Source organism: Protopterus annectens, chromosome 4.part0 (assembly GCF_019279795.1).
Source record: "Protopterus annectens isolate FY-2018-M chromosome 4.part0, PAN1.0, whole genome shotgun sequence".
NCBI classification, from domain to species: Eukaryota; Metazoa; Chordata; order Ceratodontiformes; family Protopteridae; genus Protopterus; species Protopterus annectens.
Window position 1 is genome coordinate 785,267,694 of NC_056733.1, and position 15,913 is coordinate 785,283,606.

The 15,913-nt window shown below is 34.3% G+C and overlaps 1 protein-coding gene across 3 annotated transcripts in view; it reads right to left on the bottom strand.

Annotated features, from left to right (window-relative positions):
• Nucleotides 1-15,913, bottom strand: part of TOP3B (DNA topoisomerase III beta) — a 1,356,925-nt gene that overhangs the window by 1,330,798 nt on the left and 10,214 nt on the right. Inside the window, exon 2 of one of the 3 annotated variants that reach the window (XM_044068739.1) lies at nt 13,920-13,922. The exons of the other annotated variants lie outside the window; for them this stretch is intronic. The gene's annotated coding sequence lies outside the window, so the exon portion shown is untranslated. The remainder of the gene's footprint in view (nt 1-13,919; nt 13,923-15,913) is intronic. 3 annotated transcript variants of the gene reach the window in all.

Below are 15,913 nucleotides of genomic sequence, written 5' to 3' on the forward strand. Positions count from 1 at the left end.
ACATTTCCAAAAAGAAAATATACATATCGATCAAGTAAATCTAGATGAAAATTGTTCTACTATAAAAAAAATACCAGAAAAATTAAAACTAGATCTGCAAGCACCCATATCTTACAAAAAAATTAGAGATACAATAAAATAGTGTAAAAATAATAAAGCGCCAGGTGTAGATTGCATAATTATGGAACTATATAAACTTTTTCCTTCAAAGATACTATCCCTCTTCCATAAAACTCTATTAGAAATTCAGTCACAAGCTTCAATACCACTCTCTTGGAGATATTCCTTAACCACACCAATCCTAAAGGAAAACAAATCCCTAAACCTCTGTACTTCATATAGACCTATATCATTATTAAATAATGACCATAAGATATTTATGACAATATTAACAGAATGAAAATACGACTATCCAAAGCAATAAATAATGATCAAACTGGATTTATAGATCATAGAGACACACATGACAATATTAAAAGGATAATTTCTCTTATAGATTATGTTAATAAAGAAATAAAACACTCATAATTGGCTTAGATATAGAGACAGCCTTTGATTCCCTAAATTGGGACTATTTATTCAAAATCCTAATGCCATTTTAATTTCCTGCATCCTTTGTTCACCTCTTAAAGAATACATTTACAAATAATTTAGCGTATGTCAAGTTAGGTCCTTTTACCTCGGAATCTACACATATAACAAAAGGCACTAAACAAGGATGTCCCATGTCACCGATTATATTTGCTCTGGCTACTGAAATATTGTCAGATTCAATTCGTAACAATATAAAAAAAATCAAAGGAATAGATGTTTATGAATACAATTCTAAAGTAATGCTACTTGCTGATGACATTACTAACATTATCTAATACAAAAGAGACATTAGAAAAATTAGATATATTAACTGACAAATTTCACATGTCCTCAGAACTCCATTTCAATAAATCTAAATTTTTATTTTTAAATATAAAAAAAAAAAACTGCAGACTAAGGGGGATCACATCATAGGGAAACAAGAATCTACCTTAAAATATCTAGGAATTGAGTTATGCAAGGATAATAATGAATTAGTCTAAAAAACTACAATAATATCATCAACACAAGTAAAACCTCTGTGGAAAAATGGAAGAAAATAATATCAACATTTGAGGATAGACTACAGTTAATAAAAATGGTTTTAGTGCCCAAGATCCTATATATAGCCTTGGCAATACAACGGTTACCAGAAAGGAATATAGTTAAAGAAATAAATTCATGCCTAATAATATTTTTATGGTTTCCCAAAAGAAACAGAATAGCTTTAATACATCATATCAGACCATGGAAACAGGGAGGATTAAACGTTCCTGATATAGAAACATATATAAAAGCATCAATATCCAAAACAATCTCAGATTGGATAAGTCCAAATTACTCTGAAAATTGGAAAGAATTACTAACTGTAATATCAATAAATGAAATTGATTTACAAAAATAATTTCAAACAATAGATAAAAACAATTTGCCATGGCACATATGTATTATTTAAGCAATAACCCACGCCTGGGTGTAGGTAATGCTGGATTTACCCATGGTTGGCGTGGTATGGTCACGAGGGTGAAGCCCGAGTGGCCAAACAAAGACAACCGTGGGTAAATCCAGCATTACCCACATCCAGAAATGGGTTATTGCTAACAATGACATTAAGAAAAAAATACTTAGTTTTCTTAAATAATGGCATTGTATAATGCCTCCTTGCTGCCCTTCCGCAGCTGTCCAGTATTCTGCGGCAGTTTTGATGTATTGCGCATGCGTATGTTTACGCAGTACATCACAGCTGTGGGTGGAAGCAACTAAGAAAGCAAGATCTCCATTCTTTTTAGAAAGTGTCTCGCTATGTTAAAGGAGTTTAACATAGCGAGACAGCTTTAAAAAAAGCAACGGAGATCTTGGTTTCTCCGTTGTTGTAAGAAAAAAAAAAAAAAAAAAAAAAAAAGACTTATACTAATGGAAAAGTCCGGACGGACCTTTTTCCATTAGTATAAGTCTGATTTACAACGTGCACACTGACCAAACAGCGTGCACGTTTTGGAATATCAAAGGGGGGGGGTTGTTGTATAATATGCAATATAACATAACTAAACCCACTAAAACTCTTATGATTAATTATTACATTGACTCATTTAGGAAAATTATTAATGCAAATATAGATTTAAAAATCTGGTTTGAGTTTTTAACACCATTTAGAATCACAAAGAACTTTCCACATAAAATATACAGAGAAATTATTAATTCCTGTGAGCAGAAAGGATTTGTTTGTTGGCTCCAATGTATCAAAGAACTAAAAGTTTTAGATATGTAAATAATAAAAACAACATACAAAATTCCACAACAGGACTGGCTAACTTTATAGAGTATTCTGTCATATTTGCAAGATTTAAGTAGAATAATTAACAATTCTTCATTTAAAGAAATACCTAAATGTACAAAATATGTATATGAAATCACATATAATGACTTTGACATAGGAAACAGTATTTCAAAATTTTACAAAATATTGATAAACTATAAAACACCACCCAAAACCTCATACTGGAAATATATAACAAAAGGACACAATACAGTTAACTGAAGATATTAAAACAAATATCTTATTATTGATAAAATATACATCATTTACACAATACTGGAAAGTTTTTAATTGGAAATGCTTGCACAGAGCATTCTTAACCCCAGACAGAATCAGTAAAATTAGTTCTTCCATAAAAAGGAATATGTTGGAGATGTGAGCAAGTACACAATGCAGATTGGAATCACATTTTCTTTGATTGTGTTAAAATTAAGCCATTTTGGAATGGTATTAAAAACTTTCTACAAGGTTTATTTAATGAATATTTTATTTAACTAAAGCTCTTGTATGGTTAAATGTTAACAAAGGTCCTCATTTGAATAGGTCAAACATGTATCTAGTATGGACTATACTTGCCATTTCAAGGAAGTGTATAACAAGAGGATGGAATACAAACACAATACCAACTTTGGAAGACGTCTACAGCCTACTGAAGACCAAAGCATTATTGGAAATTAAAATTAAAGAACTAAGAATTTATCCAAAGCTATTTATCAACAACCCTTCGGGAAAAGTCTTATTATTGATTGACACTATACAATAATTGATCATACATACTGATAATGGACTGGACATACTTATAAAGTAACTGTATACATTAAGATCTGTTATAGTGTCAGGCTAATATAAATAGTGTACATAGTTATTTAGGATGTTATGTATAAATACTATGGAATTCATTCAAATGTATTTGAAAAATAACATTTTTGAGAAAAAAAAAAGAAAGACGCCAGGACCTATAGTAGTAACAATGCAGTTATATGAGCAGAAGGAGCTGCTCCTGACAAGATTATCGTAGAAGAGTAAGGTATCAACTGGGGATGCCAGGGTGGTTGTGGGAAATGATTATTCAATACAGACCAAGCAAAAGAGAAACAAATGTATCCCTGCAATCAGAGAATGTCTTGAAGGAGAGGTGAGATTCAAGTAAACATATCCAGCTATCGCTATCTTCAGAAGGAACAAACTCATAATTGGTGTAGAACAGGCAAAGAGGAAATGTAAACTTTATCCATCAAGTTGAAAGGGATTTGGATTCTCACTCATCTGACAATGGCACAGTTCAAATACATAACAGAACTTGCCAATAAAACCATTTCCAGTGTTCCAAATTAAAATAAGTGAGTGACAGAAAAAAGCACAGGATCTAATGAGAAAAACCAGTAGCATGCTGAATTTGAACCAAAGGCCAGTGTGAAGAAGGGGAACAACAAGAATTTGAAAGGAAAATAAAAACAGGCAAATCGCAAAGGAATATTTCTATAAGATGCAATTTGGACATGAGAATTATGATTCTGCAAGAAGTGGATGGAAGAAGGGGAGAAGAAAGTCTGAAAATTTGTGGATAATTTTAAACTGGTTGTGGACTGTTAAATATAATTTTACACTTTGTCAATAATGTTCAGAATGATAATAAAGGAAGTGAGGAAGAAACTGTAAGCAAAAATGTTCCCTCTTTCATTATAGTAGTTTAAAACTATGTAAAATAATATTTCTTCTCTTTGTAATACATGTATATGTGTATTTGCAAATAAAGGATTCCAGAATAGTTATTCAGCAGAGTATCAGGGACAAAGGAATAGGGGGTTAATAACACTGATTGAAAGAGGAGCTCCAGTAGTGACAGAGTAAGACGAGGGTAAATTTGTGGTAATAATGGGTTATTGGCAAGGAAGGAGGATTACTCTGGCATGTATTTATATTCCATCTGAAACTACTATCAAGGAACTTAAGAGAAGTATAGTAATTAGCTTCAAGCAGCGAATTTTATTCATGGCTATGAAATGGAACCTTATATGCAATAGTGAAGAATTTATCAGGGGGCCTAGAAGTAACAAAAAGAGAAGATTTCTAAAGAAATATATGAGAATAGTTGGAATGCAAGATGTGAAATTACTAGTAGAAACCCAGACAGAATTTACCTATTATTCTTCAATGTACAATAACTGGGCTACAATGGACAGAAACTATATTTCACAAGAGCATAGGCATTTAATAGACAGCCTTGAAACAAATCCAATAACTATTTCAGACCTCGCACAAATAAAGACAAAGATGCAAGACAATCAAGTTTCCTATTTATCTACTAAAAAAGAGATTTTTAAGGAATGAGTAGAGAAAATGATTCAAGAGTTGCTACGGAATGTACACATTTCTACAGATGGGGCAGCTAGGAGTGATTTTTAAATTTCATTTTTATTTCATCTATCAGAGAAATGGAAGGCAGAGAAATATGTTGTGAGGAAATAATTATTTAGAGGAATTATCAAAAGTTAAGGAGTAATTGTAGAGTGAAAGAAAAAAGAGAGTATTTGTATAACATACATGAGTTTAGAAACACCACTGTCATGCAACTATTTTTGATAATCTCTGGGCACAAAAAGTATTAGCATAATGATTTAAGCAACAGAAAATAGAAAGGGGAATTGCCAAGCAGAGGGAGCCTATGACTAGAAAAATAACCAGAGACCCTACAGAGATACGAGAGGGATTTTGTAAAATCTGTCAAAATCTGTACAGAGCAGAGGAATGAGACACCAAGAAAAGATATAAATTGTAACATTTATGGAAAAATTAAACATGCCAATGTTAGATGAAGATGAAACTCAAGAAGAATTATTATCTAAGATTGGCGAGGTTGATGGATGATTTAAAAATGGTGATGCATGATCAATCAGTAGAGACGCCTGTAGAAACAGATGATAATTCCTGTGGAAATCTGGAAGTTATGACAAAAAAAGTGAAAAAGATTTAAAATGTTGTTAAACAAAACTTTCTAGAAGGAAGGACAGTACCAGCATCTTGGAAGAAAGCTGTGGTGGTTGTACAACTCAAAGAGGGAAAGACACTTTAAACTGCATATAGACCAGTTTCAGTTCTGAGCCATGATTAGGGAAGGGTCCAGGAACCAGGCAGGGGTGTCTTCTTTTTCCTGACAAAGATAAGGGACTGAAAAATTCAAGGATGTAACTGGTATGGTGCTCAAGAAAAGTTGGCTTTATTTGCAGGTGATACTATTTTGTACTCAATAAATCCAGAAAAAAATGACATTCCTGTGTTGTGGAACATTCTGAGACAGTTTCAAGTCCTTTCAGGATATACAATTAATGAAGATAAAACAAAGGATAGAGCCGTAAATTATATACCCATGCACAAATTAGTTCATTAATACCTAGATTTATGAGGACATTAGAAGATGAAGTACTTCATTTGGATTAAAAAGGATTATATTACAGCAGCCAAGGATACGAGGGAAGAGACTAAACAAATGATAATACAAAAAGTGAGAAGTTGGAAGCTCTTGACAGTAGGATATGGACTGTAAGGTACAAGAAGTGAAAATGTTTTTAGCCCCTTTAGGATGGTATATATGTAAGCAATATATTTATCAAGCAAAGGAGATGCTGTGGACCACAGTTAATAAAGAATTGAAGGAATGTATTTGGTAGGGAAAGAGGGCAAGAGGCAAGCCTTTCGGCTTCTCCCATTAGGGGCTGCCACAGCAGATCACCGGTCCGCCAATTGGCAGTGGAGTTTTTACAGTGTGGAGTTGTCAGCCCAGCACCTGACCTTCACAAAAGGCACAAATACACTCACCTACTGCATGTAAACTCATTTGACCGCAAGGAGGACATGCAGACTTTGCACAGAAGGTGCTTCAGCCAAGAATCGAACCGGAGAATCTCTTACTCTGAGGTGACAACGCTAACCGCTCCACCACAGAGGCTAACTCTGTGATAAATTATTTCTCCACACAGAATAAGGTGGTTTAGGATTAGCAAATTTGAAAGGATACTTTACAACCACACAATCAAAGCTCACATGCATAGCACAAGCAAAAGAATATAAATCAAAGTGGAAAGAAATGATGTTGAAATGTGAAGGGGGATTTTTAGATGCATGCACTTAAGGAGAACAGTAGCAACAGCACAGAATATTGTGTGTAAAAAGTAGCAGAAAATATTCTGAGAATGAAGCCAACACAGGAACGGAGAAAAGGGATTTTGCCAATAGGGATTACTGTAGGTAGGAGAACAGAAAATAGGCAAGAGGGAGTTTGAATTTATTAGTGAAAATCAGCAAAAGAACCAAGGTACTCAGAGCAAATAATGAAGCAAACCACCACAAACATAAAAAATAAAAAATGCCAGTGGCAAAAGCATGTCCCATAAAATACAAATTTAATATAACTTAACTAAACACTCTCATTCATAAACAATACAACACAAACTTCTGAGTGAAAAAACAATACATGAGGCTTATTTAAATAACATTATCACAAAAGTCAATTATATGGGCAACCAATCAGCTGAAACAGCACATTTAATTACAATAGATGCTTAAAGGAACTCTCCCAAAACCTGAATAAAAATAAAAAGAAGATAAAAATCTATCAAAACATTATATAGTGTCCATTAAATACACCAAAATAACTAATAAAATATAAATCAAAATCAGATCTTACAAGCCTAAGCATCAAAACACATTTTAGGCTTACTTTATCATTCAAACCTGGAGGCTGGGTAGCATCAAGTTTAATGTGCCAGAAAAGCTCTCTACATTCCAATTTTGCTTCCCAAGGTCCCACTTCTTTCTGGATATGCAACCTTTTCAATAATATAAAACAAAAACTTTTTTAAAATTAGCACACTGAAGTGAACAGGGGTATTAAAGATTACCCTTATCGCACTTCCTAAGAGCATAACAGTGCTCATAAATCTTGCTCCTTAGTTGACACTCAGTCTTTCCAACATAAAAGGTACAACAGGTCAAACATAAAGACATGTACATAACTCCCCCAGTATCGCAACTAAATCTGCCAATATTCCTAATTCTTCTTCTTGGAAAAGACTGAACGTTAACATGTGGCATATCACAAATTTACATGCTCCACATTTCAACACTTATATCTAACAATGTATGCTATACTTTTCCTCAAACAAATTTTAATATTCTTTCCTTTCTTATAGACAAAAGTAGGCTTTACTTTCAATTTTGGAATAGAATAAATAAAATCAAACATCAATTTCCAATTATTCACATTAATCTCTATAATGTTACAGCTCAAATGCCCATAAGAAATAATCATTGCTCTCTGAAACCTCCCTTCCTTATCATCAATGTTAACTTTCACTTTTGCTGGTTCTATTTTGCCTGCAAATAAAATAGAGGAATAATTTGTTCTACGACTTTCAATAACCATATTCTTAATTTCATCCAAAAACACCCTGGGATAAGCCAATAAGTTTACCAACTTCGAGATGGAATTAATCATCCTCAGATACAAGTCATAACAATCAAACAAACTGCCTCTTAACTAAATTTCTCTTCTGCCTGAATGGGTGGGAACTAGAATAACTTTCTATAAATAGTCAATTTATATCTCATTTCTTGCACATTTTTCTTAATGTTTACGTCAAAACAATTAATAGAAACAAACTCATACTGATACGTAAACTTCAACAAACCATTTTTTGTTCATTGATAAATTCAATAAATATCTGCAAACCCTTATCTTTCCTCTAAAAAGAAATATATTAAGGAATCTCAAATGCATAACAATGGAGTCACAGAAGGGGCCATTTAGTAACATATTTAATTTCCCAATATCATATTTTAATATTGGCAAAAACAGGTACTGAGGCTGTCATCATGGTAACACCCCTCACCTGGTTAAAATAGTCTCCTTCAAAAAACACAAAATTGTAACTCAACACTATATCAATTCTACCAATAACTGTATCTCTTCATTAATATCCAAAACCAAAGCATTAAGAAACAAATCTAAACGTACCTGGTGAAGAATTACAAAAAAAAAAAAAAATGTCAGCCAACAACTACAAACAATGCTAGGAATCCCTTAAGACGTGTCGCTTATCATGAAAGAACTCTCAGCTTCAAATCAATAAATTTAGCTAAAGGCTCCATTTTGGAGCCACGAATAGCCACAACTGGCCTAATACAGGGATTCAAATCATCCTTATGAGTCTTGTCACAGACTTGAAAGAATCCACAGCTCTAAGCTCATGCTCACATAAGTTATCAAACAACAAAACAGGAAATTAAAGAAAAGCATTAAAAGTACTAAGATGATAAAAATGTAGGCACATCATTTGGTTCAGTATTAAACAATACACATTTGTTAATCTTCCTGACAAAAAGTTTATACTCCATAATTGCGTCGACCACATCAAACTTTTTAGCAGGAACAAATGTAAAACCCAAACATATTACTATAATTAAAAATCTTAAAACCCTGAAAATCCAAAACACATGAAGGATTCATAGCAGAAATCAATATTTCTCCCCCTCTGCTCCCCTTTTCCCCGACCCCCCCTCCCCTTTCTTTTCTTATGGGATTCCATCAATTCAAGGGGGATATATAACAACTTCCTCCGGGTGCAAGGACACATACTTTTTCTGCAATCTGGGCATCTTCAAGGGGAAGGGGGACAAGGGGGTTGGCTTTAAAAAAAAAAAAGCTGACTTGTCAGATTAGTATTCATCCATAAAAACATGCAGAGAATCTAGTCGTCCCAAACAGTGACAGCTTTAGGTTTGAGCACAGGCTTAGCCTGTGTATGCACTTTACCTTTAAGCGTGGGATAGCTTATGCAAATCATGTAGGCTAACTTATCCCTCATCATGTTTTTAGCTTTTCTCTCTAATTATTTAACATTTAGTATCAACCCTCTTAAAATATCATCATATGCAGTGGTATACTGAGAAAACAATAAAAAAATTAATAATGTTACTTTGCAAAACTGTAATATCAGATTCAAGCTTTTGTAACGTCCATTGGTTGTCCTTAATCAAGTTCCACGAATTTGATACCAGTTCTATCAAATAATTCCAATAAATCTTGATGTAAAACAGAGCCATGCTCGATACCTTTAGGGAACTTCCAAACCCACAAACCTTTCGGGACCCTACGAGGAGCAATACAGTCCCTAAAAAAGCACTGTCATGTTGAAAACTTCTATAGCGTAACAAAGGGTTTTCAAATTTAGTCAATTTTGCTTTTAAAATTAAATACTCATCACCTGCAGCCTTATTAGACATTACCAAGTTGGTACCAAAAAATGGTCTGGATATTTCCATTTCTGCTGTGGGATATCTGGGTGTCTACAATAAAACACTGAACAACAGGAAATGCAACTTACTAGCTCTGACTGCACTCTCAGGATAAAACTGAATAGCTGCAATGCAGACAACAGCCATGCAAATGTATACCTCCATTCAAGGCTGCTCATACTGTGTAACATCTGAGTCGACAAAGTTGTCAGTGATACACCAGGTCCTAATTTAAACAGGCAATGTTCACAGATTGCTGAATTTGCATTCATCTCAGATATCCTGTAGCGCGGTTCAGTTATGAATCACTGCATAGGAGCAGTGACTTTTTGTGAATATTTTTTCCCTTCACACCGGCTTCCACTGTACACAAATCTTTATGAATACTGCTTCACATCACTGACTGAAATTATGATGCACAATTCCGGCACTATTTCAGTATAATATAACCTGGCACTGAGAGTCTGCCCGGCAAAGAAACATACTTCTACCTGGTCCAGTGATTCTATAAAAAGATATGGTACAAATTTTACCTGATCCAAGAATTCTATGAGAAAGTAAGGTACGAAACGCTGACATCTGGTAATATACAGCTTATATATCTTTAAACCACATCTCAGTGGCTGGGCAAATTTAAAAATTTTCATCATGTAAAATAACATCTTAAGGTTTTCTTCTTTGCTATTTAGGATGCCTGCATTCAGTAATACCACCTTCACCTCAGTTTGCGGCTGTTAAAAGACACGCAAACATTAAGTTTAGGGTAAACTTTTCCATTTTTTTTCCAACTTCAAGAGCAGTCCCAAAGGAGTTGCTGTTTGGTCGATACTTATTTAATATCTTCATGAGGACTAGACAGATAAAATCAGTGTGGATTGAAAAATTTGCTGCTGCTGATGCTAAAGTAGCTGTTGAGTTCATATGACAGAGAAACAACATGGCCTACAACCCTGTTTTAACAAAGGAAATATAAATGAATGCAGCTACGCACTTCTAAAATTTGCTTTTATTATTGTCTTAATAATAACCTGTTGGCAACCAGGACACCTTTTAAGGAGCTGGGTGTAAAAACAGTTAATTAATTAAAGTTTGATTATAACATTGCTGTTACTGTTAGGTCCATAGGTCTAAGTAGAACCATTCTAATGACTACTACATTGAGGGGAAAACATCTTCTACTACTCTACACTTATTGGTGAGACCACAAATCGAGTACTGCTCATTAGTTTGCTGACAAACAAAAACTGCTATTAAGAAAATGGAACAAATTCAGCGGGATTACACCAGAAGAATTAATGAAGACCATAATTTGAGTTACACTGAAAAATTTAAGAGCCTAAAATTGCTCTAGGTCTGCTGTCACCTTCTTAGAATGGATTAAATTTAAATGTTTGAAAGTTTAAAGAAAGGGACCTTAAGGGCCACTATGGATCTTTGTTCTAGAACAGTCACACAGCACAAGAAATACAGGGTTGTGTTTTGAAACAGAAACTTGTAACATCAACAGCAAGAGTAAATTATATCAAGTCAGGGTGGCAAGACTGTGGAACAGCTTACACATACAAATTAGAATACTAAATTCAATTCAATGAAGGATTTTTGAACAGGTATTGGCAGTTTTCCCCCATTTGGATGAGACTTTTCAAACATGGTCATAAATGAAAAAAAAATTGTTCTTGTGTGGCTTTAGTTAAAGCAATGAAATCATACTTGCTGTCTTGCGAATTTGCTGCATTTGGAATTTGAGAATGTCTAAATAAAGGAACTACAGATGTGGAAGATTTCCTCATACCATGTCTCACTGACACTGAGTTGTTGTGCAAATTTAAAATTATTCCAAATAAAGGACATTCTTAAGATTACCCACTTTGTTATTTACTCCATTTATATTCAGTAATGCTGATTCCACTTCAGTTTGTTTACTTCTGCCATTTCTCATGTTTGCCACATTAAAAACTTTGATTTTTTTTTTAACCAAAACACTACAGATGTAGAAAATGTGCAACTTAATAGAAACTAAAACTAAGATGACATACATAGACAAAAAGTTGCAACAGATGTTATCAATTAAAGCTTTGCTCTTAGGTTATTCCTAAAAAATACAGTCAAGATGCTAATTTTAACTTTTATTATTTACTTCAGATATATATGTCCGAATTGGACAAATGAGTAAAACCAAGTGTGGGACAACTGTAATCAAAGGTCAATGCTGCCAACACAATGCCCATTTTTAACCAAGATGAAGTGACCTGGACAAATATTTAAAGTTAAACCAACCAGACTAGGTGGAAGCATATTATTTTAGTCCATCCACCAAAGAAAAGAATTATACACTCGCTCCATGAGGCTGGAATTCAGAGGGTCTTGAGTGGCCACTCCCGAGACAAACTCTTCCTATAACTGCTTGTTACAAAAGGTCCACTATGATAACCTTATAAGACATTAAATTCTCTAGTCCGGCATTGATTCTTGATGACTTTAATTATCCTGATGTTAACTGGGACCACACACACACTTTTTTCTTTCCTTTTTAAAGGAAAATCTTTAAGATACCAATGAAACAGGTTTATCACAAATGGGAAAGTTCTGTACAAGAAACAAAAAATTCCAATCTTGCTGCAACAGTAATACTACCAATCTTGAGGTAACTGAAAGTTTGGGTACATTTGATCACAATGCACTAATTTAATATCACAAATGTTAAGATAGAAGATGGCTACTAAAATTAACCACGAGGTCTTACAAACTACCAATTTTGTAAACACAAGTCACGGATGGAAGACTTTGCATGGGTACTGTAAATGCAAGATGTGGCTGAACGCTTTGTATGGGTACTGTAAACATAGGATGCGGCTGCAACACTTTGAATGGATACTGTAAACACAAGATGTGGCTGTAACACTTTGTATGGGTACTGTAAACACAAGATGTGGCTGCAACACTTTGTATGGGTACTGTAAACACAAGATGTGGCTGCAACACTTTGTATGGATACTGGAAACACAAGATGTGGCTGGAACACTTTGTATGGGTACTGTAAACACAAGATGTGGCTGCAACACTTTGTATGGATACTGTAAACACAAGATGTGGCTGGAACACTTTGTATGGGTACTGTAAACACAAGATGTGGCTGGAACACTTTGTATGGATACTGTAAACACAAGATGTGGCTGGAACACTTTGTATGGGTACTGTAAACACAAGACGTAGGTGGTATACCTTGTAATGGTACTGTATTTCTGCCTTGAACTATGTAGCACAAATAAAACATTTTAAGGACTTACAAGTAAAACATCCCACATGGTAGAAAATCAACTCAGATAAGTTCAAGCATCCAAAAACAAAACAACTGCCTTCTATAAGAGATATTCTACTCATAAGAAAAGTGAACAAATTCAGCAAGACGTTTCTGGTGTCACTGTTGAGGCTAGATCCATATATGAAAAGAATTTAGTAAGAGTTAAGGACAGCAAGAAGGCATACTAGAAATAATTACCCCCTACATACCCCCCCCCCCCCCAAAAAAAAAAAAAAAAGATGACTGGGCCTTTACAGATGAGCAATTCATTTAAATAAAACCCAAAGGAAATGACAAAGAAACTTAACATAAACTACACATCTATTGAAAAACAAGTAAATTAACTTAAATTACATGCAAAAGGACCAGACAAAAAAAAAGAAAACTAAACATCCTTATTTTGGACTCCAACAAAATAAGACACCCTTAAAAAAAGCAAAAGGAACCACTAACATGGGTTCTGACTTTCTCAGTGGAAAGCAGGTATGTAAAATTACTGAAAGACAGAATGGTTTTACCACTGTATTATATTTTCAATAATTTTCTAAAACACCTATCCAAGAATTTTATAGATACAATTTTACTTACTGCTCAATACAGTTGTGTTGCAAAAAAAAATATTTTTCTAAAACACTGTTATGTACTATGTAAATGAAAGATGTACCTGGCTGTTCCAGTTTTCAAAAGTGGATAAAAGACCTTCTTACAATTGTTGGCATACAAGCCTGACATCTATATCAGGGAAATATCTTAAAATATGCTTGTTAAACAAGCTAGTTCAACAGCAGGTTTACCACAAGTCAGCATGTTTTAATAAGCAGATTTTAACTGACTGATTTGTGAAGGTAAGGTAGTATGGTCAATGGCCAGGGATTAATCAGTAGTAGCTGTACATTTGGACCTGTCTAGGGCATTCAACACACTTTCACATCAAACAATCTTATCAATTGGGTGGCAAAGTTGTGAAGCGGTTAGTGTTGTCGCCTCACAGCAGGAGGTTCTCTGGTTCAATTCTTGGCTGGGGTGCCTTCTGTGTGGAGTCTGCATGTCTTTCCTGCATTTGTGTGCATTTCCTCCCACATTTCCAAAGACATGCATCTGCAGCGTTTCTCCCTGGGTCTCTGGTGAAAATGGGCACTGTCCTAATCAGACGTTCCCAGTAAAAAATGTTAAATAAAAACCCTTGATGTAAATCCATATATCACTCAATGGATACAGAACTGGTTATCACAACAGCTCTCAAAAGGGTTGTTGTACCAGGTTCACTGTCTAATTCAAAGGATGTCATTATAGATATTCCACAAGAATCTGTGTTGGGACTTGCATTATTTAATACTGTGTTCTCTTCTATTCCTAGATACCCCGGTGTGTTTAATCACATGTGCACATGACCATAGGAAAGTCTGTCACATCCACTAAAGAAAACTAAAAGACTTAAGCATTACTGATTGGTCAAAAAAAAAAAAAAAAAAAAAAAGGATTCCAATGGTTCTAAGGCTATACCTTACTCTCAGAATCATTAACTGCTACTCTCCATCATTTCATCTCCACTGCAGCACTATAATGTTCACAGCTATGTCTCTAATGGGCACAGGTAACCTGTAATTAGTTCATCTCCCAGGCCCGTGCTTACACTTATTAAGGGTAGCAGGACTTGTCAGAGATTTGGGATGCATGGCTAGGCTTAAAAAGACCATTGTGGTTGTTAAACACCTATGAACACATTCTTTATTATTCTATGTCACTAGTGCACTCATGTTTGTCCAGCATACCTAGAATCATTTATAATTGGTCACTCTAACCCAAATCTGTATAATTTGTAAACTATCTATTTTTATCACCTACCTGCAATGTAGTGTTCTGTATCAGAGATGTTTGAATTTTCTGTTTTTAATGTAGTGTTCTGTATTACAGCTGCCTGATGTTTGTGTGCAAGTCTGTAGATTTATTATATTGTTTGTTCTGGAGCTTTTCTCCCCTGGCCTCTACTGAAAAAGGTCTCATTCTGTCCCAGTAAACCTCCTGGTAAACAACTGCAAATAAATAATAAATTCAGTACTATTTAATGTACAGTTTTCTTCTGGAATGTGGTAAGACATGATATTACTCCATATACCATATAACACACCTTTGGAACAAGTGAATACATTTAAACATCTTACCTTTCTTACTGATGATAAACTTAAAGAACATGTTTGCAACTTTAAAATAACAAGCAAGGAAGCGGATAAGATTACTACATGCAACAATGGGCATTAGAGATCCAAGTCAGCCCACATCTCTATTTACTTCTTAAATATTGCTGATTTTCAAGTATAACGCTCTCTTTAGTACAAATAATTCAAAGAAAGTATCCTTGTTGGAGGCTGCAAAGTGCAGATTTATTAAGCTAATGTAATGCCCAGTCTAAAAATATGAGTTACAGTGAAAAACTACAAAGATTACATTTATATAATATATTGCATCAACTGTTACATGGTAAGCTGTATCTGGCCTTCAAGGTATTCAGATCTGAAACTATGAAAGCTTGTCAATCACAATAGACGAAGAGAGAAACGTGTGGTGTACCTTCACAAATACACAAGGAAATGAACACAAAAAAGGACAGGTATACTACAGTTACTTAATGGATTTTGGAATAAACTGCTTGAAGTAAATAAGAGCTGGAGAGGTGTGCTTGAAAATATCACTTATAAATGGATTATATCACTTTCTAAGGAGCAGGGTGGTTATCGGAATATATGTCTTATTTTTCATTAGAGTACATGCACTGTCGGGGTTTAGCTAAAAACTGCTGGAAGTCTCTCACAAAGTAAAGTAGATTAGGAAAAAATAAGAGAGTGAATTAACATTAAATTGCTGAAATTTAAAAGTTGCAATATGTACATAAACAGAATAAGTTGCACTTTTGTAAGCAGTACATCATGCAA